Consider the following 25,542-nt stretch of genomic DNA (forward strand, 5'->3'; position numbering starts at 1 on the left):
AATATAATCTGTGCCACGTGGTCCAATGGCGGGATGAACTCTGCTATGGGTTTCAGGTGTGGGTGGTGACGTGCGACTTCGGGCATGGGAATCTCACTCCTGTCGTCCGGTATCTCATTGTACTCTGTCATCAGTCCTGAGCATGTTCTGAGCGTGTATGGAAAGGAATTCCCACCTATGCTTAGCTGATCAAATAACTCTGACCTTGCCAAAGACTTGTTGCTCTGGTCGTCCATTATGGCCTACATCCTTACTGCCCTTTCAGGATGTTCTTTGGGATACACTCGGACAAGGCATATATTTGAGCAAGATCTTCCTTTGAAGCCTTCTCCGCATACTTCTGTGCATTTGGTTGTGATTGAGGAAGTGAGTACGGCGGTCTCGCCTTGCTCCCCGCCATGCTCTGCTTCGGGATCGGAAGCCTTAGTGCCACTGGGTTTGGAGTAAAATGTGTGCAGAGCAGTTGCGTGTTTGTCCTGCCACATTCCTCGCACTTGATATCTGCCTTGCAATTCCTTGCAAGGTGGTTTGTAGAAGCACTGCATTTGAAGCACACTCCAAATTCTTTCAGCATATTCTTCCGCTCTTCCAATAGCTTCCTCCTGAACTCACGGCATTATTGGAGGGAGTGAGGTTCATCATGCAATGGGCATTGCTTCTCTGGATCCTCTATCTTTTTCTTTGTGGTGGTTGCCTGGACGGAGTTTGCGAATGTCGTAGGAGAGACCTCAGTCTTGTGTACGGAAATTGGCACTCTCGCTGTTCTTCGTTTCGCCATTGCTCTTTCCATTTTTGGGAGATCTGGACTGGAAATCCCCGTGGTGCCAAACATGAAACTCGGGTCATTTCTGGTCTTATGCAGGTTGCAGATAAACTTTGAGAAAAAAGAGAATGGGGGGAATGCAACCTGATGCTCTGACTTGTATCTTGAACCCGCTGTTCTCCATTTTTCCTGCACGTCAAATGGCAATTTTTCTACGATGGGGTTCACGCCATGGTAGGTATTCAAGAAAATGAGACCTGGTAAGTAGGGGTCAGCCTGGGCCGATTCAAGCTCCATCAAAAGATCTCCAAGCTCTCGTAACCTTTTCTTGTCCCTACCAGAGATTTTTGGAAAGTTCTGCAACTTCTTGAAGAGTTTCTGGGCTACCATAGTACTTCTCGAGCCTCTCCCACACCGCATGCAGGCTTGAGGCGGGGTCGTCAATGTTTGCTGACCGGATCCTCTTTGCGTACTCTGCAGATTCATTTCCTAACCATTTGACCAACAGGTCGAGTTCTTCACTTGCAGAGATGTCTGCATTTCGGATTGCATTCCTGAAGGTAGATCTCCAGGCTCGATAGTTCTCAGAGTGGTCATCAACCTTAACGAGTCATGTGTTTACACTATGAGATCTCTTTTACCAGTGGCAAAATATAATGGTAGGTTTTTACCCTTTTAACTGGTACAAAACTGACACCTTTATTCAAGGCATCATGTTTGCAATGACCACAACACAAGTAATCAGTTTTGTACCAGTTAAAAGGGTAAAAACCTACCATTATATTTTGCCACTGGTAAAAGAGATCTCATAGTGTAAATGTTTACCCCGAACTCTCAATACTCTGATATTGCACTGTTTTTGAGTTGTACGCCTTCTGGTGTCATCTGGCCCTACACCAATGGGGACTAGGCTCTAAAGAAAGCCGTCTCGGGTGTGGGCCAATCAATTTCAAGGACAGTGCATATTATTATCCTTATCAAAGTTGCTTCTTTTTGTTTGCTTTATTGACTACTTGTGTTGTGGTCATTGCAAACATGATGCCTTGAATAAAGGTGTCAGTTTTGTACCAGTTAAAAGGGTAAAAACCTACCAATATATTTTGCCACTGGTAAAAGAGATCTCATAGTGTAAATGTTTACCCCGAACTCTCAATACTCTGATATTGCACTGTTTTTGAGTTGTACGCCTTCTGGTGTCATCTGGCCCTACACCAATGGGAACTAGGCTCTAAAGAAAGCCGTCTCGGGTGTGGGCCAATCAATTTCAAGGACAGTGCATATTATTATCCTTATCAGAGTTGCTTCTTTTTGTTTGCTTTATTGACTACTTGTGTTGTGGTCATTGCAAACATGATGCCTTGAATAAAGGTGTCAGTTTTGTACCAGTTAAAAGGGTAAAAACCTACCATTATGAGTCATGTGTTGATTAGTTCGCGGTGAGCCAGGTACCTAGCAAAGACCCCTAGTCCTGCTGATCCAGGGTGTGTCCATACTGGCGCTTGTGAGGTGGCATTATTGGCTGTATTGCCTTGCATGCCGTCATTTGCGATGGCGTTGGACTGTGGGCCCAAAGGGTTTCGATCACGTTGGTTTGATCCCTTTATGTGACTGTCTGGAATGTGGATCTGACCTGATGCATCCACGTCTGACCCCTCGTGTGCGACGCTGAGTCGGCGACTAACTGCCAGGGCAGGATATGCATTTCCACCATTCCCATAGACAGCATTCATGTTCATTCGGTGTGGAGATGACGATGCCTAAACGTCCACCCTTTGTTCAGTATCGTTTGGTGGAGGAGCATTGATGCATTGTTCAGACCAGTCCAAAATAGTTTTTTCTGGTGAGTTGATCACGGTCCTTGACAGGTATCTGAGTGCCAAACTCACTCCAATTCTCTTCCATATCCATGTTGGCTGCTGCTTCGAGCACCCCTGCCTGGGACATTGCAGTAGCTGCATCCTTTTCGAGTTGTAGGGTGCTTAACTTAGCATCCAGCTCAATTTTCTCCCGTGTGGCAGTAGCCACTAATATACTCTCTTGCTCTTCAAGCTCTGCTTTCTTCCGTGCAGCAGTAGCCACTAATATACTCTCTTGCACTCGTGCAGCAGCCGTTGCTACTATACTTTCTTGCTCTGCGAGCTCTGCTTTCCTCCGTGCGGCAGCAGTTGCTATGCTTGCTTCTTCTTGTATGTGGGCCATTTCAATTAGCATAGCTTCCTCTTCAGCCATGTAGGCAATACGGGCGTTTGCTGCTTCTGCTGCTGCACGTGCCTGAGCTGCTGCCATACTAGTAGATGATGTATTTGAGTGTGCTGAGGCTTTAGATCTGGTGGTGGACCTGGATGAGACAGAGTGCTGAGATCGTGTCTCTCTTAAGCCCTCCACACGGTCCATTGCATCTTGAATCACTGTCTGCACATTATCATCGAGCAGTTCGAGGAAGTGCTCTTGCGTGCTTGAGCTGCTCACCTTCACTCGCTGGATGGCCCGCTGAATTGAGGCCACTGTGTCTGAGGCGTTCGAAGCTTCAGATAAATCTGCTTCAACCCGGTCCCATGCCCGTTGTATCCTGGCATCAAGGTCCTGTTTCTCAGCATCATAGCTTTCCAAGGCCCGTTGTGTCAACTCTCTTTGGGGCATATTCTCAGGTTTTTTCGGTAAAGTCACGTAGGTAAAAACATTAAAATTAATGAAAGTAAAATAAAACAAAACAAAATAAAATTCACGACGTTTCGGAGGCAACACAAGTCTCCGTCATCAGGTGGGACCGTCACAGTCGAATTAGCTGCATCAAGATCTCTCTTTGGGGCCTTGAACTCCCTTGGTCCTCTTGAGGCAGGATGGGAGGTCCTGGATTGCTCAAATCACCTTCTTCAGCATCTCTCCCTGCTGAACTGTGGCTTTCCATGCTGCGATGCTTGCAGCACGATTTTAATGTAGACTCGTTGCAGAGCTCCTTGCTTGCTGCAGGCTGACTGCTTGAGAGCTCTTTGCTTGCTGCAGGCTGACTGCTTGAGAGCTCCTTGCTTGAGCTGGTTGGGAGCTTCAAGAAGAATGTCTTTTTACCGTCTCGGCCTCGCTGTGCGCTGCGTTGCACCGCTTGCTGAGTAGTTAACCTCGCATCCAATAAACCCTCCGAGCCAGGATGAACGTCCGACTCCAAACGTCATTTATTGAATTTAACGAGGTAAAACTAGTAAGAAAACAGCACAGATACAGCATCTGTTAATACCCGGAAACACCAACACAATGAATGAACACCACAGCATCATAACATTGTCTTAGATAACATTTTTCTAAACAATAGATCCTGGATGGACCAGGCCCCTACATTACCACTGAATAACTATACGAGCATAAGCTGCTGTAGATTTGAAGCTTTCGTGACTGCAAGGATTCATATTTTTAGGTTTTTTCGGTAAAGTCACGTAGGTAAAAAATTAAATAAAAAATTAATAAAAGTTAAATAAAATAAAAATAAAAATCACGACGTTTCGGAGGCAACACAAGCTTCCCTCTTCAGGTGGAACCGTCACAGCCACGACAGCTGTATCAAGTAAATGAGAGATTACAAAAGCTACCACTCCGTATATATAATGGTTGAAGAGGGGAAGGGCCAAGTATGACACACTTTTTATTAATATGGTAAGGTGAGGCTTAAAACTAAGAATAGACTGCATAACAAAAGACTGAGCCTTTGTTATGGAGAGGTGCGGTTTGTGACTACGCATAGCCTACATAACAAAAGTGTGAAAAAAGAAAAAACTAAACCTGGTAAAACACAGCTGGCTGTCTATCAATAACCTGTAATAGTTGTCTGTCAAATAAGATGGTCCAAATAAGTGTAGTTAAATCTTTTTTGCATGGTTAATCACATCTTTCCAATGATTACTCAGTTTGTAACCATCATCACGGTTGAAATTATGTCTGTGTTTGTATATTTGTATGGCTTCGTGTACAAAACTTTGATGGTAGCCAGGAGGTTTGCAGAGCACCTTGGTCTCAGAAAAGACAATTTCATGAGAGCCCTCAGCGTTGTAGGAATGATCGGCAACGGCCGAAGAATCAGTTCTGCCGTGTTTCAGATCTGACTTGTGCTCACGGACACGATCATAAACATGACGTTTCGTTTCTCCAATGTAGCAATCACCACAACTGCAACTCAGTTTGTAGACTCCAGGGTACTGTAAGTCAGGAACGGCATCCTTCACAGATGGAATCAGATCACGGATTTTATGCACTGTACTGAATCGGACTTGGATCTTATGTTTGTTTAGAATTTTGAAGATCTTTTTGGTCATGCCTGCTATGTATGGTAACGTGATAGTTTTGGTCGGAGTTTCATGTGGCTGTTTCTGTATGGTGGGAGAAACAGCTTGGCGGATGGTGCGGTCAGAGTATCCGTTCATCCTGAGGGCCCGATGTACATGTCTTAATTCACCGGCCAGGTGGTGTTGGTCAGAAATGCCATGGGCTCTGTGGTATTGCGTTTTGATGAGAGAATTCTTTTGAGATGGGTGGTGGTGGGAATCCAGTTTCAAATAGGAATCTGTGGGGGTGGCTTTCCTGTAGACAGAATGTCCCAAGGATCCGTCAGGTCTCCTCTCAAACAGAATATCCAAGAATGGTAGTTTACCATCTTTCTCCACTTCCATGGTGAATCTGATGGATGGGTGTCTGGAATTGATGTGGTCCAAGAAGTGGTTCAATGCTGGGAGGCCATTTTTATTTAATTTTACTTTTATTAATTTTAATTTTAAATTTTTACCTACGTTACTTTACCGAAAAAAACTAAGAATATAAGCTGCTGTGTTACATAAAGGCACATCGTGTATTCATCACACTGCACCACAAATGTACAGTATTACTCATGAAACTAAATTGTGGATGAGTTATTTCGTCATCCTTGCTCTCAGGATCGTAATATAGTTACTTGGGTACAAGTAACATTCACAATAAGGAAAGTTGCAAGCTTCGTTGTTAACTAGGCCTCGTATTTATCATAATAATTTAGCAGCATTATAAAGGCATTTACATCATTCTAACGGTCATTCTAACATTATAACAGCATTGCCAATATTATAAGAATATAAACGAACTTACAGACAATGCTTCTTAAGGTCCCACAATGGACAATTGCGGCTGGCTTCACTGGGATGCGATGTGTGCCGCCATCTTGAATTATGTGTGTAATGGCCGGCGCCTGCGTGGTTGAGCGGAAATCTTAAATCGCAACTTCCTGGTCACGTGACCAAACTTAGTATCATAAACAGGAAATTACTGTGTACATACGCCCCCCCCCTCTGCCATGAGGCAAAACCCTGCCGTGAGGCAGAACACAAGGTCAGCTAGGTTATTATCTAAATAAGTCTGCATAGTCTGCAAGTTTTGGAATGATTCAAAATGTCATCACACATATCTTATTTCGGTATATGATCTATAGAGAAGACAAGTCAATAAGATGAATAATGTGAGAAGAGGAGCCATATTTACGTGACTATGTGTAATGTTTTATTCTCTAATTATATTTCAGAATATCTTCAAGTGAACAGACAAATCAAGAACTTGACGATACCCAGAGAGACGGACCAAGTGAAGAACAAGGCTGCATTAAGCTACCATCTTCTGTTGTAAAATCTACACCTCTCCCAAGGTAAATCCAAAGAATGCAGCCTCTACATCACGTAATAAAGGACTCTGTCAGGCGATGTAAGTCTCCGTTCGTCCTTTATTTGGGTTCTTCACCTCCGCACCCCGCTGGCCTCCTCCTCAGAGCAGCGTTGTCTCTCGCGCGCTCCGCACACTCTCTTCCTCCTCAGCTCTTCCACTCGTCCCTTCACCCCGCTGGTCCCGGCAAGGGACCAGCGTCTCCTCTCGCGTGCCACGCACGCTCTGCTAGCCACTCCGCCAGCCCTGTGTGCCCCGCACACCCTGCTAGCCACTCCGCTAGCACCCTCTGCAGCCACACCGCTGCTCCGTGTGCCCCGCACACTCTGATAGCCACCCTGCTAGCCCCGTGTGCCCCGCACACTCTGCTAGCTACCCCGCTAGCCCCATCAGCCACGCGGCTGATGGCGCGGCAGACACCCAACGTGGTCCTGCCTCTTCACTCCATCGACTGGCCCCGATCTCTTCCGGGCTCCCCTCTATAACCCCTCTCTCACGTGACCCTGCCTCCTCCCTTCCAGATCGTCAGATCCGCTCTTCTCTTACTGCCCTGCTGGCTCCACCTCCAATACCCCGGGTCGTGTGATTGGGCTCGAGTCCAGCAGCAACCTCATTCACGCTCGCATTACAATCACATACACAATTTACTTGATAAGGCGCTTGAATAAATAAACATTGATATTAATAGCAAACATTATTTACATAATTATTTTAGGGATATTATCTCATATATGTTTCTACAAATCTTACCTACAAATCAACTGATTTTGATAAATTGGCATCAGATTTTAATTATTACATATTAATGCATAAAGTAGCAATCAGATAAAACCATGAGGGGTAAATCGCATCTAAATATCAGGTAAGACTCCGAATCCAACCAAATCATTACAGAAAAACAAATTGCCCTTAAAATACTGCCAATAGTGAATGACAAGAACCTACTAACATCATAATGAATAGATCTATATATATGTGATTACAAAATGTAACACATTTTTTCTTTCTGGGTAGTAAGTGTTATGTCGTAATTGCTTATGCCTAAAAAGTATAGAAAATGGCTTTTAAATAAAATAAATCACGACGTTTCGGGCGCAACACAAGCGTCCGTCATCAGATGAAAAAGCATGATCTGCTGCTGAGGCAGACTGTTTAAAAAAGTTTGAAATGGGTGTAGCCCAAGGGTCATAAAGAAGTGGGCGGGGCTAGTGATGTTAATGTGAGAAATTATCATGTAAATGTAAGAACGGAGAGCGGCCTCCTCGACGAGGGTATGGAAGTGGCTATACTGTATTAATGTGGCATTAACATCACTATCCCGGGGGGGTGGGGAGGGGAAGAGAGCAGGGCTGGGAGTGGGGAGCTGAAGCAACAGGAGATGCGGATATGAAGGCAACACCATAAAGCATTTAAAGTTTCACCTGGTTAATAACATCCTTCCAATGATTGCTCAATTTGTATCCATCTTCTCGGTTGACGTTATGTCTATGTTTATATATCTGGATGGTTCATGAACAAACCTTTGATAGTAGCCCGAAGGTTTGCAGAGCACCTTGGTCTAAACAAACTCAAGATCCAGGTCCGATTCCGTAAAGTACACAAAATCCATGATTTAATTGTTTCTTGTTGTGGTTGTCCTACCTGTTGACGGACGCTTGTGTTGCGCCCGAAACGTCGTGATTTAATTTATTCTATTTTAAACCTACGTGACTTTACCGAAGGAACCAACGAGTGTGGATTCCTGCAGTCATGAAAGCTTCAAATCAAGACAGCAGAAATAAGTCAGGGTACTTCTCCATGTGTATCAATATATACTAATTATGAAACTAGAAAATGCAGACCTCACTTTTCAGATGTTATTAATGGATCAGACACCCATAGTTTATGGTGGTAAACCAGATGATTCCACATGATTCTGTGTAGACTACCCTCAACTCAATAAAGTTGTGGTTACGAATGCAGACCTTATCTCCAATCCAGAAATCTTATTTGTACAAATAGCATTGTTACAATACTTCAAGAAACTAAACCTTGTAAAGCACTGCTGGAAAATGCCTGTAGACGCAGCGGATTGGGAACGGCACCTACAACCCACAAAGCCATTTCACGTTGTGAATGCTACAGTAATCTGCTTTTGTTTGATGAGACTGCTCCTGAAGAGAATCCCACAAGCCATCAATTATATAGATATCATTGTCATCCTCACATAGAGCTTGAGAAACACCCTGAAAGCGTTGGAGAGGGTGTTTCACAGACTTGCAGATAACAATCATACTGCACGACAAAACTATTTTTAGATTGGCATAACCGTTATTGACTGTCATTATGTTCGGGTAGAGTGCAGTGCAACATAACTTTGACGTACATAATATCCATCCACGGGAGGACAAGATTGGCAGGCAACTAAGGCGCTCCCTTGTACTGGGGATGACTGAAAATGTATCCCAACATTTGCGGAAGTGACCAAGCCCTTAACAAACAGAACGATAACCTATTTTCAGTGACCTATTCTAGTAATACAATGTTGGATCATGAATGCACATTGTCCACGGGGAGAACATGCAAACGCCAAATATACAGGTGTCGTGGTTTGAATCGAACCCACAACCTCCTGTATACCAGGTGAGGGAGTTAACATCTCGCAACCGTGTCAATATATTAACTGGCATAGCAGCAGTGTCTAAACTAAGTGAGGGTATTAAAGGGCTGTAACAATGTGGGTGAAAACTACTTGAGCAGAAGTGACCTAGCGCCATTGCACCACAATTTAAATGCCAATTGAGAATTGACTTCCAGATGGGCGAGACAATGATGTTGTGCAGTAAATACCCAAAGTGTGGATAGGGTTTTAGCAATGCTGACACTGAAATTACTGCAATAATTTAGCTTTGTCCCAGAAGACTCATTGGTTAGAGACCCATGTGCAGCAGTCAATTATTTTGGACTGAGGGGTGATTGTCTTGATTCGCACATGTGGAGGGGAATGACTCATCCTCCTTAGCATGTGATGAATTGCTTGCTCACTATTGTTCAATTGTGCATGCTTTGCAAACAAAGAGCAAATTGTCTGGAACCATGATTCTGGCGGATTCCGCGGGTTAATGCCGAGCTAGACAGTAGATGTGTAACGACGACTTTGACGCACTTGACTTGAGATGGTTTCTTTATTAAGGAGCACGTGCTCACACTTGACCAGGTGGAGACCCCACTTCAGCAGCCCCGAGCCTCCCGCCTATTCTCCTTATATAAGGTGCACAGCCACGCCACTGTTCTGTAGCCACGCCACTGTTCTGTAGCCACACCCCTATTCTCGAACCTTCTCGCTGGCCCTAGACCACCCGTTCTACTCCTGTCCTCTTATGTTACCTGGCCACGCCCCTATTCTCGCTCATGCCAGTGGTCACCCGTTCATTCGCACTGCACGCCGAATCCCCTGTCTTTACCTCCCGTGGCCACTAGTCCATTGCCACCGTAGGTTAACTCTACTATCATTACATCACCCCCCCCCCCCCCTTACAAATGTAGCCGTCCTAGCTCGTACTAAAATTTACACAATGTGAACAAATTAGGGCAGAATCACAAAACACACCTGCATGCAAGAAAAACCCGCCGAGCGACTACAGCAATTGAACAACACAATTATGACGAGTGAGTGGTGCAAGCCATCTCACACGAACTTACAACCACACTGGGGTAGAAAAAATGTTTGGCCTTGGGAATCGAAGTCCAACTTCATGCTTTGGAAAGCCGTTAAAGCAGCCGTAAACTTCTCATCCGGGTCCTTGACCACGGTCCATCGCATGTGGCGGAATCTTGTGAGCCTCTGGGACTCACAAGGTTGCATTCTGCCGTAGTTGTGGAGTGGTCATTGGTGAAGAGATGGATGCTGATGGCGTCATTGGTCGGGTGTCACTCCAACATCCCCGCGCGGTATGCCCCGGTTGACCACACCTGTAGCAGGCGATGGTGAGCTCCCATTGTGGATTGGTCACCTACCCCCTCGGCCCTCATCCTCAAGACTGTCGCAAAGTCTCTCCCCGGCGTCGAGCCCACACATAGACCGGCCCTGTCACCTCCTCCCCAGCTCTTGATCTTCCTCCGTTGGCGTCCCTGCACTCCCCGCTGACAGGGCTGTAGAGGCATCGCCCGACATGGGATCACCTGTCCATACCACCACACGAGATCTGCGCCTCCTCCACAATCGGCAACATGACCCCCATCACCTGCGCCAACCCCAGCAACTTTTCCATCACCAGAGAGTCCAGCGCTGTCTCGTTCAGCTGCCTGGCCAGGCCAAGTGCCATCAACACGCTATGGTAAGCAAGGGGCGTCTCGGCTTACCCCTGCTTTCGCTGCAGAAATTTTATCTGCGTATTCAATGGGGGATCGAACACGGCCATCATTTCACCATACACCTTTTTGTAGTGTAGCCCTTCGTTTCCCCCGGGACAGCTCGGAACACTGGGAGGACATCGTCATCAAGTGTGGAAACCGAGGCTCTCAGTGCTTCCTCCTCCGTCCATCCGATGGCTTGATATGCTGCCTCAAAACTTCTTGTGAAGATGCCCCTGTCACCTCCCGCTGCCACAAACTCCTTCATGGGAGTCATCTGCTGTGGACGGTCAGGTGCTCTCTCCCGCGCCGCCGGAGCTAAAGTTGATTTGGCTGCCATTTGGTTGACTTGTGAAATGGTGCCCACCGATTGAGTAGCTTCCACTGCAGGGACGCCCACCGTGCTCTCTGCTGCTCCCTTTCTCGCCGCAGCCATGACAAGCTGCATGGTGAGCTGCTAGACCTCCACCAAAAGCTGGTTCAGATGTCCCGTCACCTCGTCCCATCCTTCAGTATTTTGTTGCTGTCGGCCAGCTTCCTCCCTCCTTGTTGCCGCCGCAGCTTCCTCCTCACCCACAGGGTTGTTCACTGAGTCCCCGCCGCCCGGTACTTGCTGAAGGGGGGTTTCCTCCCCCTCTTCCTCCTCCTGGTCGTCAGAAGTCGTCTCAGATGGGTTTTCCCTATGGCTATACTGTGGCATGATGACGATACTCCGCTTCTGACACCAGTTGTAATGACGAATTAGACGCACTTGACTTGGGATGATTTCTTTGTTAAGGAGCACGTGCTCACACTTGACCAGGCGGAGACCCCGTTTCAGCAGCCCAGAGCCTCCTGCCTACTCTACTTATATACGGTGCATAGCCACGCCCCTGTCCCGTGGCCATGCCCCTATTCTCGAACCTTCTCGCTGTCCCTAGATCACCTGTTCTACTCCTGTCCTCTTAAGTCACCTTGCCACGCCCCTATTCTCGCTCATTTCCATGGCCACCCGTCCATTCATACTGCACGCTGAATCCCCTATCATTCCCTTCCGTGGCCACTAGTCCATTCCCACTGTAGGTTGATTCATTACAGATGTATGTGGACGAACTGAAGGCATTTGGTTCCGGTGGAACTTTGTTGACCTATCATTACGTGTGGCCAAGGTGCTTCTGAAAAAGAGCTACATAGCTCAGTAGGCCTTACCTGGTAAAATAAAAAGTGGGTAGTTTATATTGGTATAGTTTATAGTGCTATACAGTAGATCCTCGATTATCCGGCAGTTTAGTGAGGAAGGGGGCACCATATTTTCTAAAATGCTGGGATAATCACATTATTATTTAAAATAGCTTATTTTTGCACATGTTTTACCTTTTTAGTGTTTTAAATGTATTTACTACGTGACATTGGCATAAATAAACATACAAATAGACAAAAATAAATATCCTAATGTAAAACGTTACGTATTTATTGTAATTGAACTTATCAATCCAATCTCGAAGACTTTGCATGGGGTGATGTACGTACACTCTTGTTTAAATCATATGTTTGATGATCGCCAGACTGATGCAGCCTTTAGACCGGTGCTCCGGGGAACGCTGAATATACACGCACTTTTTTGCTGGATCACATTGTAAATTTGAACTTTGTATTAATGATCAGACATGCAAAATGTATACACATGCACTGTTTTCATTGTATAAGTTGTTGTATATAGTGCGTAATGTACTACAATAATTTTACTCTGAAATCAAGCGTAGCTAAAAAAAATTGTGACACTGTGCCGATTGCCGGACTGGGTTACATTATACGCAGCGGTTTTCCAGCGATCATCAGATCACATTCCGGTTTCACTGAATCGGCTTGGGACCCTACCGGATAATGTTCAAGGCAGGATAATCGCGTGCCGGATAATCTATGATCGACTGTAGTTGTATAGCATGTACAAAGTATACAAATACATAGCGTGTATAGATAGGTAGTTTAACACGTAGGCTTTCGCGACCAATATTAGAACGCGTAAATATAAATGTGTCGTTAAACCTGCCGCTACCCAACAGCCAATTAGGTTTGTCACCTAAAGAGAACATGCTAATTCGTTACTAGTATAGCACACCAGTGTGTTGGAGAGTAAATCCACAACATTTACAATTTGAGTACAATGTTTCACCAGTAATTACAACTAGCATCATCAGGCGACAGCCAGATTTGTTGAGAAATCGTGTTTCGTTCTTAAATAGAGGAATAAATGTGATGTCGTCACCTGAGAGCAATCAGGTGCGAAGGCCGGGGGGGGGGGGGGGGGGTACAAAATATTCACAAACCTGATGTCCCTTTAAACCCCTAGTTAATGCAATAGGCTCTGCCACATACACATATGCGCAATACAGTACATAACAACACAAATACAGTCCTTCATCGGTAGGACCTCTTCATTAAAAACTTAGAATATCTTGTAAATATGATTTAAGACATTAAGCTTAACCCTAATGATATTCTGGTAAGTTTTTAGGTGACTTCTCTGTTTACGAGGGTTCTGGTAAATGATTCAATTAAATACATCGATACTCTGGTAACGAACACAGGTTTAGCCAATGATATCCCACGACTAGCCGAGAATTGTCTAAAAAACACCTATTTCTTGTGGAATGGTGATTTCTATAAACAAACGAAGGAGCAGCAATGGGCTGTCCATTGTATTCTGTGATTGCGAATACGTACATGGAAGATTTTGAAGCAAAAGCAATAGCTTCAAGCACACTAAAACCCTTTGCTTGGTTTAGATATGTGGATGACACATTTGTGGTCTGACCACATGGTAAAGATACACTTAATGCATTTCTAAATCATCTCAATTTGCAAAACCCATACATCCAGTTCACTATGGAAGTTGATAGAACTCTCCCATTTCTGGATATTCTGCTCGGATGCGGCCAAAACGGTAAAGTAACACAAAGCGTTTACCGAAAGAAACATACACTTACTCTATCTAGATTTGAAGTTTCCGTGACTGCAGGGATCCATACTCTTTGGTTCTTTCGGTAAAGTCACGTAGGTATAAAATAAATTAAATCACGACGTTTCTGGCGCAACGCAAGCGTCCGTCATCAGGTGGGACAACCACAGCAAGAAACAATTGCTGAAGTGGGCAAAAGGGCTGTTGTAACAAGAGGCTATATAGGTAAGAGAGGTGGGATGGTTCATGAACAAACCTTTGATAGTAGCCCGAAAGTTTTCAGAGCACCTTGGTCTAAACAAACTCAAGATCCAGGTCCGCTTCAGTACAGCACACAAAATCCGTGGTCTAATTGTTTCTTTCTGTGGTTTTCCTACCTGTTAACGGACGCTTGTGTTGCGCTCGAAACGTCGTGATTTTATTTATTTATTTTATACCTACGTGACTTTACCGAAAGAACCAAAGAGTATACACTGACTCCTATCTGAATGTCACACTATCATCCTAAACTTAAATACTCTCTCATAGGAACGTTCATACTTTGGGCTAAAATAGTGTCAGATGGTGACAGTCTGAGGAGCGAGATTAAACATGTTAAAGAGGCGCTACAATTCATAAGTTAGAATTATGCACAAATCAACAGGGCATTGAAAGCCAAAACCAATTCAAATAGCACAAGAATTGAAACTGAGCAAGCAATTAAAAGTACGGTATAAAAATTTTGTAACATTGTGGGAGTAACTGATAAACTAGCAAAACATCTGAGTCAGATTTGGCACGGTACATAAAATACAAAAACTAATATCATGTACTAAAGATGTATTACCGAAGCTATCAACAGAAGGTGTGTATTGGATGAATTGCTCTTGTGGCAAATGCTATGTTGGACAGACAGGACAAATCATCAGCATGAGACAAAAAAAACTCCCAAATACAACTGTCGGCAGTGGCAGAACACGCCAACAATAATGTTGAAGTTCTTTGCAAAACTAGTTACTACTGGCCAAGACTAATTATAAAATCTATTGAAATTGGGAGAAATATAAATAATTGTAACCATTAAGATAGTTACAGGCTTAGTGCTGCGTGGAAGTGAATAATCAAGTAATACAGCGTTTAACAGCATGCCTATACAGGCTTCCATATGTAATAAACCTTCTTCTTGAGACGGCTTCCGGAATCAGTCCTCTTTATTTCCAACTTCCACAGTTACACTTCACACACACTCTCCATTGCTGACAGACAACGGAGAGAGGGCAGACTTCCCGCCAAGTCCCCACCGCGCACGTGGCACCCAGAGCCCCCGTACGCGTGTGACTCCTGCTCTTCTCGTTCCCAAGTCTGCTCACGACTGCTCTCTCTCTCTCTCTTAATCCCTTCGTCACGTGGTACCCCCCAGCCAATCCTCCATAGACAGCGTTGACCATTCCCGATGGTTCCCTGTCAATCCCGGGACCACGCCTCTGATCCGGCTCCCCATTAGCTGAGGCCCCGATTGGCCAGGCCAATCACCCCTGCTAACATGCCGTGATCACGCCGAGGCCATGCTCCCTGGCTCATCCCTTATTGGCTACAAAGCAGGACCGGCAAGCCAATCCCCACGTGAACCCTCTATGGCTGTTATTACATCACCCCCCCCCCCCCCCCCCCCGGTGAAAAAATCAGCCGTCTCGGCTGGGAAAAGGGTGATCAACCAATTCCGTAAAACATCTTATTAGGGCACCAAGGTGCATTTAACAATAAAGGGTGAAACGGCGTCCCCACGCCGAACAACACTTAAAAACAGTCATCCATGAAAAAACCCGACATACATTAGCGCGCCCCTGCAGCGCGGTAACGACAGGGAGAACAGCTAGACAATCAAACGTTAACGAAACGGGAGAGATTTCGATCGCGTACGCGATGCGGGACCCTCTCCGCTTCCAGCGCATGGTCGCTTTGCTTTCAGATCGACAGGAGGTGGTAGGCTTGAAGAAGAAGAAGGTTGTTGGTTTTTGGTCATGTCCAGGGCAGGCCCCGTTTGAGGGGGGGCAGCGGGGGCTTCCTCGGCCCTCAGAACCTATTCATCTGTAGGAGGCACAACACAGTCCCCCTTTGGATCAACTGGCGTGGCAATCGGCGTAATCGGCCCGGCAGAACCCGGCAGGTCAGCTAGTGGGGATAAAGGACCGACACGCGCGTCAACATAGGGTTTAAGCCGCGAGGAATGAACATACCACTGACGTTTTCCGTACTGAACGCGGATACTTTGTGAGTTCCGAACCTCTACCAGCGTCACGGGCCCCCGCCACGGCCTGTGCAGTTTAGGGGATGTGCCCGCCGGTACCTGGGGGCAGTGGAGCCACGCCAGGTCTCCCACTGACCAAGGCATGCGAGTACGCGATCGACGCGCATACCATTAGTTCCTTGCCTGGGCACGGGCCGTCGCACACCTGGCAGCCTCTCGCGCCTCCGTAACTCGTTCAAGCGAGTCCTGCACGTGATCAGGCAAGGAGCGGGACGGTTGTTTACTCAGCTTACCCAGTTGCACATCGATGGGTGGAACATTCTCACGGCCATACATCAAAAAAAATGGTGAGTATCCCGTGGACGTGTGTGGAACCATGCGGTATGCCGCTAAGACGCCTGGTATGTGCAAGTCCCAATCGGTTTGCTTTTCACTGACCGTGTGACAAAGCATAGCCGAGAGGGTACGGTTGAATCGTTCCACCATACCATTTGTTTGTGGATGGTATGGGGAAGTGCGAATTTCTTTGTACCCAGAGCGTCACAAACCTCCTTAAGCAATTTAGAGGAGAAGTTCCGCCCTTGATCTGTGAGCAGCCTCTCAGGTGCCCCCTTGTCCATGACATACCCGTTCAAGAAAGCGTCGGTGATGGACGCTGCCGTTTGGTCGGGTAGAGACCAGGCCATCGGCCATCAATAAAAATATTCCACCCCGACCAGAAGGTATTTATTGCCCTAGCCGACGGGGGAAACCGGCCCAGAATGTCCAGAGAAACTAATTCGTTGATGCGGGACACCTCAATGGAACGTAACGGCAGTACATAGTGGTTCCGAGGCAGTTTCCTCTTCGCACAATCATGGCATGAGCGGACAAAGTCATTGACGTCTGCTGTCATGCCGGCCCAGAAAAAATACTTTTGCATCGCGGCCAAAGTCTTTTGGACGCCGAGGTGCATCAACCTCGTGCAGAGCGTGAAGCAGGTCGTAGCGAAGCGAAGTAGGCACGACCAAGCGTGGTCGGTCAGACAACCCGTCGGTGCACATTAACAGTCCCGACTTGCCTCGGAACATCTGCCACTTCCATCCCGCCAATTGAGCTTTTTGTTTCCCTATTAATTTCCGTAGCAGAGACAGCGAGGCATCAGCCTCCTGCTCACGTAACCAGACCGTGTGCGGCAGCCGTAAGGTATCATCGGTGTCCACCGACACCTGCTGGTCGTCCTCATTCGCTTTCGCCCCTGCGTCATCCTCATTCGCTATCGCCCCCATAACCGGGCAGGGCGAGGTGGGCGGTGCCGCGCAGCGGTGCGTGCCCGTCAGGCAAGTGCACGGAGGAACGGGTGGCAGCCTTGAGAGCGCGTCAGCGTTCGCGTGACGGGCCCCCTTACGATATGTAATATGGAAGGAAAATTCCTGTAACGATTCCAACCACCGAGCCAATTGGCGTGACGGCTGATCCAATTTCAAGGAGTATTGCAAAGCCGCATGATCAGTGCGAACCAGAAATTTCCTTCCATACAGGTACGGCCGGTACAATCGAACAAAATGCACAATCGCCAAAAGTTCCCGCCTTGTCACCCAATATCGCGTTTCCGCAGGGGACAGAACCCTGCTGCCGTACACCACCACTCGCTCAACCCCGTCCTTACGTTGCGACAAAACGGCCCCAATGCCGATATCACTAGCATCCGTATCAAGGATGAACGGCCGTGAGAAGTCTGGGTAATCTAGCGTAGGCGCCGTGGCGAGGTGGTCCCGAAGTGCTCTAAAATAATTTTTTTCCTCCGCACCCCATTTAAACCTTTGATTTTTGCCCGTTAGAACGTGTAATGGTTTCGCCAACGTCGCAAAGTTCTTAACGAAGCGGCGATAATAGGAAGCGAATCCAATAAACCGCCGAACATCACCCACGGAAGTGGGTGTGGGCCACTCTCGAACACATTTGGTTTTCAGAGGGTCAGTGGACACGCTGTCCGAGCTGACAATATGACCCAAGTAACGGACGGAGTGTTGCAAAAGGTGGCATTTCTTAGGTTTAAACTTAAGGTCAGCCGTCCGCATTTTTGAAAAACCGTCTCTAGGCGTTGGAGGTGTTCCTCGAACGTACGGCTGAAGACAATGATATTGTCTAGATATATGAGGCACGTTTCCCACTGTAGTCCAGCCAACACCAATTCCATGAGCCATTTAAATGTCGCTGGAGCCGCATTCAAACCCATAGGCAACCGATTGAATTCAAAGAGACCTTGCAGCGTGCTGAATGCCGTTTTGGCTTTTGACTCGTCATCAAGGGGAAGCTGCCAGAAACCCGAGGACAGATCAAGGGTGGAAAATAATTTAGCACCCGATAAAGCATCCAATGAGTCATCCATCCTCGGTAAGGGGTACGCGTCTGCCACCGAAATTTTGTTCAACCGGCGGAAATCAACGCAAAATCTTGTACCACCATCTTTTTTCTTAACCAGAACGACAGGCGCGCCCCAAGGGCTGTTGGACGGCGAAATAATATCCGCCGCCAGCAATTCATCTACTGCTCCGCGCACGTGTTCCTTTTCCGCTGGGCTCATGCGATGAGGGTGCATACAGATGGGAGGTGCCGCACCGGTGTCAATATGGTGCGACAACAGCGACGTGCGGCCGAGGTCCAAATCATTTCTGCTGAAAACATCAGCGTACCGTAGCAATAGCGAATGCAGAGCATTCCTTTGTTCATTCGACAAGGAAGAATTTTCCCCGCATAAATCTGCGATCCAGCGTTCTTGCAAACGATCGTGTGGAGGCCCACCAGCGGCCATCCGGGCGCGCGGCATTTCGTCACAAGAGGCGAAATCGGTAGTGGCGTGAGCCAGCACCGATCCCTCCGGAACAACAACGCGGTCAGGTCCCCCATTCAACACCTGTATGAAAGGTGCCTGACCTGATCGTACGATCGTTTGTGCCGCCGCCAAAGAAAAAGATTTAGATACTGAAATCGATGGGGATAATAGCACGCCCTTCGCATCCCTTCCAATTTGAAGGGGTTTTCGGTAATGCAGCGGAATGAGCATTTGCGCTCCCGACGGAACCTCCACCGTAGCGGCGACTACGGCAGTAACTGCGTTACCTGTAGGCGCACTGGCCAGCAGGGAAGGCAGGAACGCCATCCTACGACCCCCCGGCATTTCCAAACAATCCTGGTCGACCCGTATTTTCAGCGGCATCCGGCGCAGGAAATCAGTACCAAGCAAGCATGGGACAGCTAGCGAGCGAGAGATCAACACAGGTCCTGCGGCGGTAATATTTTTGATAGCGATGCTCACATCTACCTGACCGCAGATACCCATGCTTCCCCCATTTGCGGCAACACACGCATCATTAACCCTGCGTATCCGCGACGTAGAAATGGACAACAAGTGAAAAATAACATCTGAAATTATGGTAGCAGATGCGCCAGTGTCCACCAAGATACGGACGTCAACGCCGTCGATGGTACCCCGTACCGTCGACGAGCCCGACGCCGCAGCCACAACCTTGCGAGCCAATTTCTTCCACTGTGTAGCAGAGCGTGTAAATGGTGCAGGAGAAGTAAAATTATCCTTAGGAGTGTGAGAATGAGTGCGAGTGGATGAATGATGTGACACGACCTGCCGGGTGTCCGATTTGTGCCGACTCGCCCGAGGTTGTTGCAGTTCCGCAGTAGGTGGAGGAGATGGAGGTCCCCTTGGCGGAAGAGGCGACAGCAGAGGTCGGCAGCGGCAGTCACGGGCGAAATGGCCCCATCTGCCGCACTTGAAACATGCGGCCGTCGTCGGCCGACGGTCGGATGACCCGGCCCCCGCACGTGGACGGCCTGCGTAGTCGCCACGCTGGTCGCGCAGCCACCGTCCCGGAATCCTACGCGGAACAGCAGCAGCCAGCATGTCGTCGTCGCCAGAGTCGTCGGAGCAGTGGACAACCAGTCGTGGAGACCACCCCAAGGGTGGCCTGTCGATTTCGGGTTTCCCCGTCCACGCCGCCATCTGGTCCCAACGCTTGATATTAAACTTTGCGTCCAGGCAGCGCGCCACCCATCGCGATGTAAGCGGTTCGTGGCCGCACACTGGTAGCGAAATGTTCAGCTCCTGAGACAACTCCAGCATACGGGAAAGGATAAGAGGATCCAAATGATCGGCCGTCGCGTCGGGATAGGCAGCCATGGCCAGCACCATCAACGCCCCCCGATAAACCAAAGGCGACTCCTCCGATCCTCGGCGACGCGACATAAATTTTCTGGTGGCTGACATCGGTGGGTCGTAAAATTCCGCCATCTCTGCGAACGCATCTCGCAGTGTCTTCTTCTTGGACGCCAGGATGGAGCGGAAGACCCCCAGAGAAACATCATCAAGCAGTGTAGGTAGCGCTCCCAGCGCCTCATCCTCCGTCCAGTTCACGGACCTAAAAGCTGACTCGAAGCGCCACGTAAAAGCATTCCAATCGCCCCCGGCGAGAAATTCTTTAATCTGTGGAAGGCGATGTCCGCGGTGGCAAGCGCGCGCCGCGGGCGTCTCCGACTGCTGTTCCCGCGTTCCACCCGTCGCAGGCAAAATGGCGTCCGGCGGCCGCGTGGCGGCAGGCGCGCCCAAAATGGCGGCCGACGGCTCCAGCGCAGCCGCCCCGCCCAAAACGACGGCTTCTTCCCGCGTGGCAGGAGCAATGGCGGACTCAGATTCTTTTGTAGGACCCCTTCCTGCGGCGTCCAGCTGATCCGCAATCTGGCGACCCACGGCTGGTGAGGACGCCACCGCGGTCACCAGACTTAGCAGAATGGCGCGTAACGACTCGATCTGCTCCGCCATCAGCCGCCATCCGTCTTTCGTTCCTGCGGTGGTCGCATCTTCTCCCAGTCGACGCTGAGAGGCGTCGAGGAGAGCAGTATCAGCAGGTGGCATAGGGGTTGTAGCCCCCAACAGCTCATCTTCATCTGTCTCGACCTCTTCCTCCGATGGAGGCTCTGGCAGGTTCTTTTTTCTGAGGTGCTTGGACATCTTGACGATCGTCCAAACGGTCGCAGAAGAACTTCTGACACCAATGTAATAAACCTTCTTCTTGAGACGGCTTCCGGAATCAGTCCTCTTTATTTCCAACTTCCACAGTTACACTTCACACACACTCTCCGTTGCTGACAGACAACGGAGAGAGGGCAGACTTCCCGCCAAGTCCCCACCGCGCACGTGGCACCCAGAGCCCCCGTACGCGCGTGACTCCTGCTCTTCTCGTTCCCAAGTCTGCTCACGACTGCTCTCTCTCTCTCTCTCTTAATCCCTTCGTCACGTGGTACCCCCCAGCCAATCCTCCATAGACAGCGTTGACCATTCCCGATGGTTCCCTGTCAATCCCGGGACCACGCCTCTGATCCGGCTCCCCATTAGCTGAGGCCCCAATTGGCCAGGCCAATCACCCCTGCTAACATGCCGTGATCACGCCGAGGCCATGCTCCCTGGCTCATCCCTTATTGGCTACAAAGCAGGACCGGCAAGCCAATCCCCACGTGAACCCTCTATGGCTGTTATTACACATACATCGATGATTAACTGTGAGCAGACAACATGTATTGCAATTTCCGTGCACACAAACTACTGCAGAATGTACAAGACCAATGTGCATGCATAATGTGTGTCGATTACCATATGAATAACGCAACTGGTAATGGATACACGTTGTAATGCATATGCATTCATTAACTCTCCCCTGCGCCTCCCCCCCGGCCTTCACACCTGATTGGCTCTCAAAGTAACGACACCACATTTGTCCCTCTATTTAATAACAAAACAAGGCTATCACCTGAAGATACTAGTTGTAATTACTGGTGAAACGTCGTACTCGAATTATAAATGTTGTTGATTTACTTTCCAACACACTAATAACGAATTGGCATGTTATGTTTACGTGACAAACCTTACTTGTTGACTGTCGATCTAACCCAAAAACCTGTCTTATAAAATTTACAGTCTTCGAAAGCACACGGAGTGTGGATATACACATCATTTCCACAGCCTACTCGGGTACATAGCATGAGCACACAGCCTCTGCACAGCGTGGATACACAGCCTCTGCAGAGATATAAAGATATAAAGCTTCTAAATAGCTAACACATGCAGCCTACACATACACACATCCTCTACAAAGGCATTGATCAAAGGTCTTGATCAAAGTAATCCAATCGCACACAATCACACAATTGCAACAACACCAGCAACAAGAGAAGCAACAACTGCGACAACAGCAAAAACAGTGCCAACAATAGCACCAACAACAGCAGCAACAACAAAATTAGCAACAACAGAGCAACAAAAACACCTTGTGATGGTGACTCTGCGATTCTGCTGCTGCTACCCGGCTGGTTGAGGCCGGGCCCTGCTCTCCCGGGACTCTGACTGAGCAAGCCGAGGGGTCTGATCAAACATGCCATACCTGGAACTTCTCTTGGCTTAGTTTGACAACCCAATTCTACATCACCCAAACGTAACTGAAACTGCAGTGGGACTCACTAGGAGACTCGGCCCAGCATCCAACATGCAGGAGGGCTGATTGGCCGACTTTCCAGTTCAAACTTCTCGAGTTGCGCAACCCGGTCTGTGAACAGTACTTGCGACGTTTTTGCCAATACAATAGTGACGAATGCAATACATTCTCCGAGTCTGGCATCTGAGTTTGATTAACCTGGAACCAATGCAAAACTCGAGACCCTGGCACCAACGTGGGTGGCAGAGGTGTTTATTTTAATTGCACGACTGCCAAATAAGACATCACCACTCGACTACATCCACACGTAGATTCTCAAATCGTGCTCAGACGTGCTTGCACTGCTCATTGTCCACCTGGTAAATCTTTCATTCAGCAAGGGCTGTTTCCCAGACCGGTTCAAAATGGTTACATCTCTCCTGAAAAAAGTTGGCTTGAGCTAAAGTGACCTTTCAAACTCTTGCCCAATCTCAAATCTGAGTGATTTCAAAGGCTATAGAGCGTCTTTGTCTGAAGCGGTTACTTCCCCACGTACTGAAATGGCTCTGCTAATGATCACTGATGACCTCTAAACGATCATGGATGACCGGTGAGCCTTAGAGTTAGTTAGCCTCATTCTGAGCTGCTTTCGACACCGTCCATCATAAGATACTCATCGGGCAGGTATAGTCAAGGTTCGGTGTCTCGGGTACGGCACTGGAGTGGATTGAGTCCTATCTGTATGGTCATTCACAGTTCGTAAGGCTGGTTGACGAATAGTCATTGCCTATGCCATGCCAAGTTGGCGTACCACAGGGGTCTGTCCTTAGGCTCTTCCTAGTTTGAACATACATCTCTCCGATCGCCAATGTCATCTCACCGCATGACATCAAGTTCCACTAATATGCTGATGATACGTAATGCTACAACACAGTGAAGTCAAGTTATATATGGACAGCCTCGGCAACTTCAAAGATTGCACGTGAGTGGTGTGGTTCGCATAAAACGAGATGCTGCTTAATCCAGGAAAATTGAAGGTTTTGCAGGTTAGCACTCATGCTTAGACGAAAACAAGTAAACCCGTAAAAACAAAGTTTTTCACTATAAATCCTTTATATGCGTGGCGGCTAGAGTCCTCTCGTCTTCTGGCTTGAGATGGCTGCCACTTATGGGTCAGATGATTGTCTGCCACCATTAAGCAATTGGTAATTAAATATTTAATTTGTTTTCCCTAAACAGTGTAAAATTTTTGATTTTTTTTTTCACGAAAATTAATTGTCACACACAACGAGTCTGTGTGGAAAATGTCAGCTCGATTGGATCACGGGAAGTGGGTTAAAAAACGAGCGAAAGATTTGCACGGACCTAAGCAAGCAAGCACGCAAGCACGCAAGCAAGCGAACTTAATATAAAGGATTTTAAAATATATTCGCCTGTGGAGGACGCAGGGATCGATCCCGCGACCTTTGGCATGGGAAGCGAGGGTGCTACCAACTGCGCTACTCCGCCACGGCCTGTGGAGGGGCTACGCTCTGGGCTCTTACACTCTGACGTTCAGCCAAAGCCATGAATGCGTTCTATTTGAATATATGTAAAATACATTTTTTTTGCCTAAAAAGTGTAAAATTTGGGGAATTTTTTTTCACGAACAATAATTGTCTGGCACAACGAGTCTGTGTGGAAAATGTCAGCTCGATTGGATCACGGGAAGTGGGTTAAAAAACGACCGAAAGATTTGCACGGTCCTAAGCAAGCAAGCAAGCACGCAAGCAAGCACGCGAACTTAATATAAAGGATTTAAAAATAGTCTGGGATCAGGTGTGGCAGTTTCAGACTCCAGGGGTCAGTTTTCTACTCATCTATAGAGTCTCGGCACCATACTTTACCAGAATGTCGTTTTATCACTACATGCAAAATATAGTCAGGTCCTGCAATTTTCATATCAGGGCTCTGCAACACATTCGACGAGGATTGAGTTGTGACATAGCCAACACGGTGGCGTGTATAATATTACCGATAAAACTCGATTGTTGCAAATCACTACTCTACGGGAGCACGGGCAAAAACATTCCCAAGCCGTAGAGTGCACAACATTCTTTGGCACGTGTCGTGATCGGTACAGCCAGATCCCACCATGTCCGTCCAGTGCTTACTGAGCTGCATTGGCTTCTGGTTAGCGAACGAATACATTAGGAGGTCGCACTCATTTCACACAATGTGGTTGCCACAAATGAACCACAATACATTGCTGATCTTATCAAGGAGCATAACTCATCACGCAAACTCGCGTCATCCTCGCAGCGACATTTGGCTAACCATCGAATAAGCAATGGTTTCTTTGTCACGCTTTCAGATGCGCTTCTGCGGCCGTCTGGAATGCTCTTTAAAATTAGGAAGCCAGTGGGGCTATGCACTTTTAAATATATATTGGCAACTCATTTTTTGAGAACTGCTTTTTATATTTAGTTTGTTGTCCTCTCGCATCTCCGATTAGCATGGTTGGCTATGTACGGTGCGAAAGAAGTTCAACATGCATAGATACATGTGCAATTAGGAAGGCAGCCAAGTATAATTACTCAGAGTGTAGCTGCTTTTGTACTGGCTAGGGATAGGTGTGTTATAAAAGGAGAGCTTCAAGCACAAGAAGGCAGACTTGTAGACATGAGCAACAACTGATAGTGGAGGCGAGTTGCATTATCAGCAGCAGTGGGGACTGAAGGTGAGCAGTGTCTAATCAGTAGCCCATTGCAAACTGACTATCTTTACGCTGTGAGTGAAATCATACACTACACTGCAGATAAAGTGTAGTTTGCTGCACTGTACACCATTGCCCTTAAAGTAAAAAGGGGCTCCATGTGTGGGTTACAATTTCCATCAGAATTAAAATCAAGACCAGTGTACGATCAAAATTAAGCACAGAACAACGGCAGGGTGAGACTGAGTGCCCCTAACGCCACCCTGTAGTAAGGAGGAATCGTTAGTACTGTGTGCTTCTGAACTTGCAAAGCAGAATGTTTCCGCTGTGAACTGCGGTGACGCATTAACTCAAATGCTGGATATTTTGAACTGATCTGGATAGCTGTGAGTTGGTGTGGCGTCTGGCATAAAGTACTAAAGTGTGGTGAGATGGCATGGGGAGCCATCTGGTGCATTGTGG

Source organism: Lampetra planeri, chromosome 55 (genome assembly GCF_965212315.1).
Source record: "Lampetra planeri chromosome 55, kcLamPlan1.2.h2, whole genome shotgun sequence".
Classification (NCBI taxonomy): Eukaryota; Metazoa; Chordata; class Hyperoartia; order Petromyzontiformes; family Petromyzontidae; genus Lampetra; species Lampetra planeri.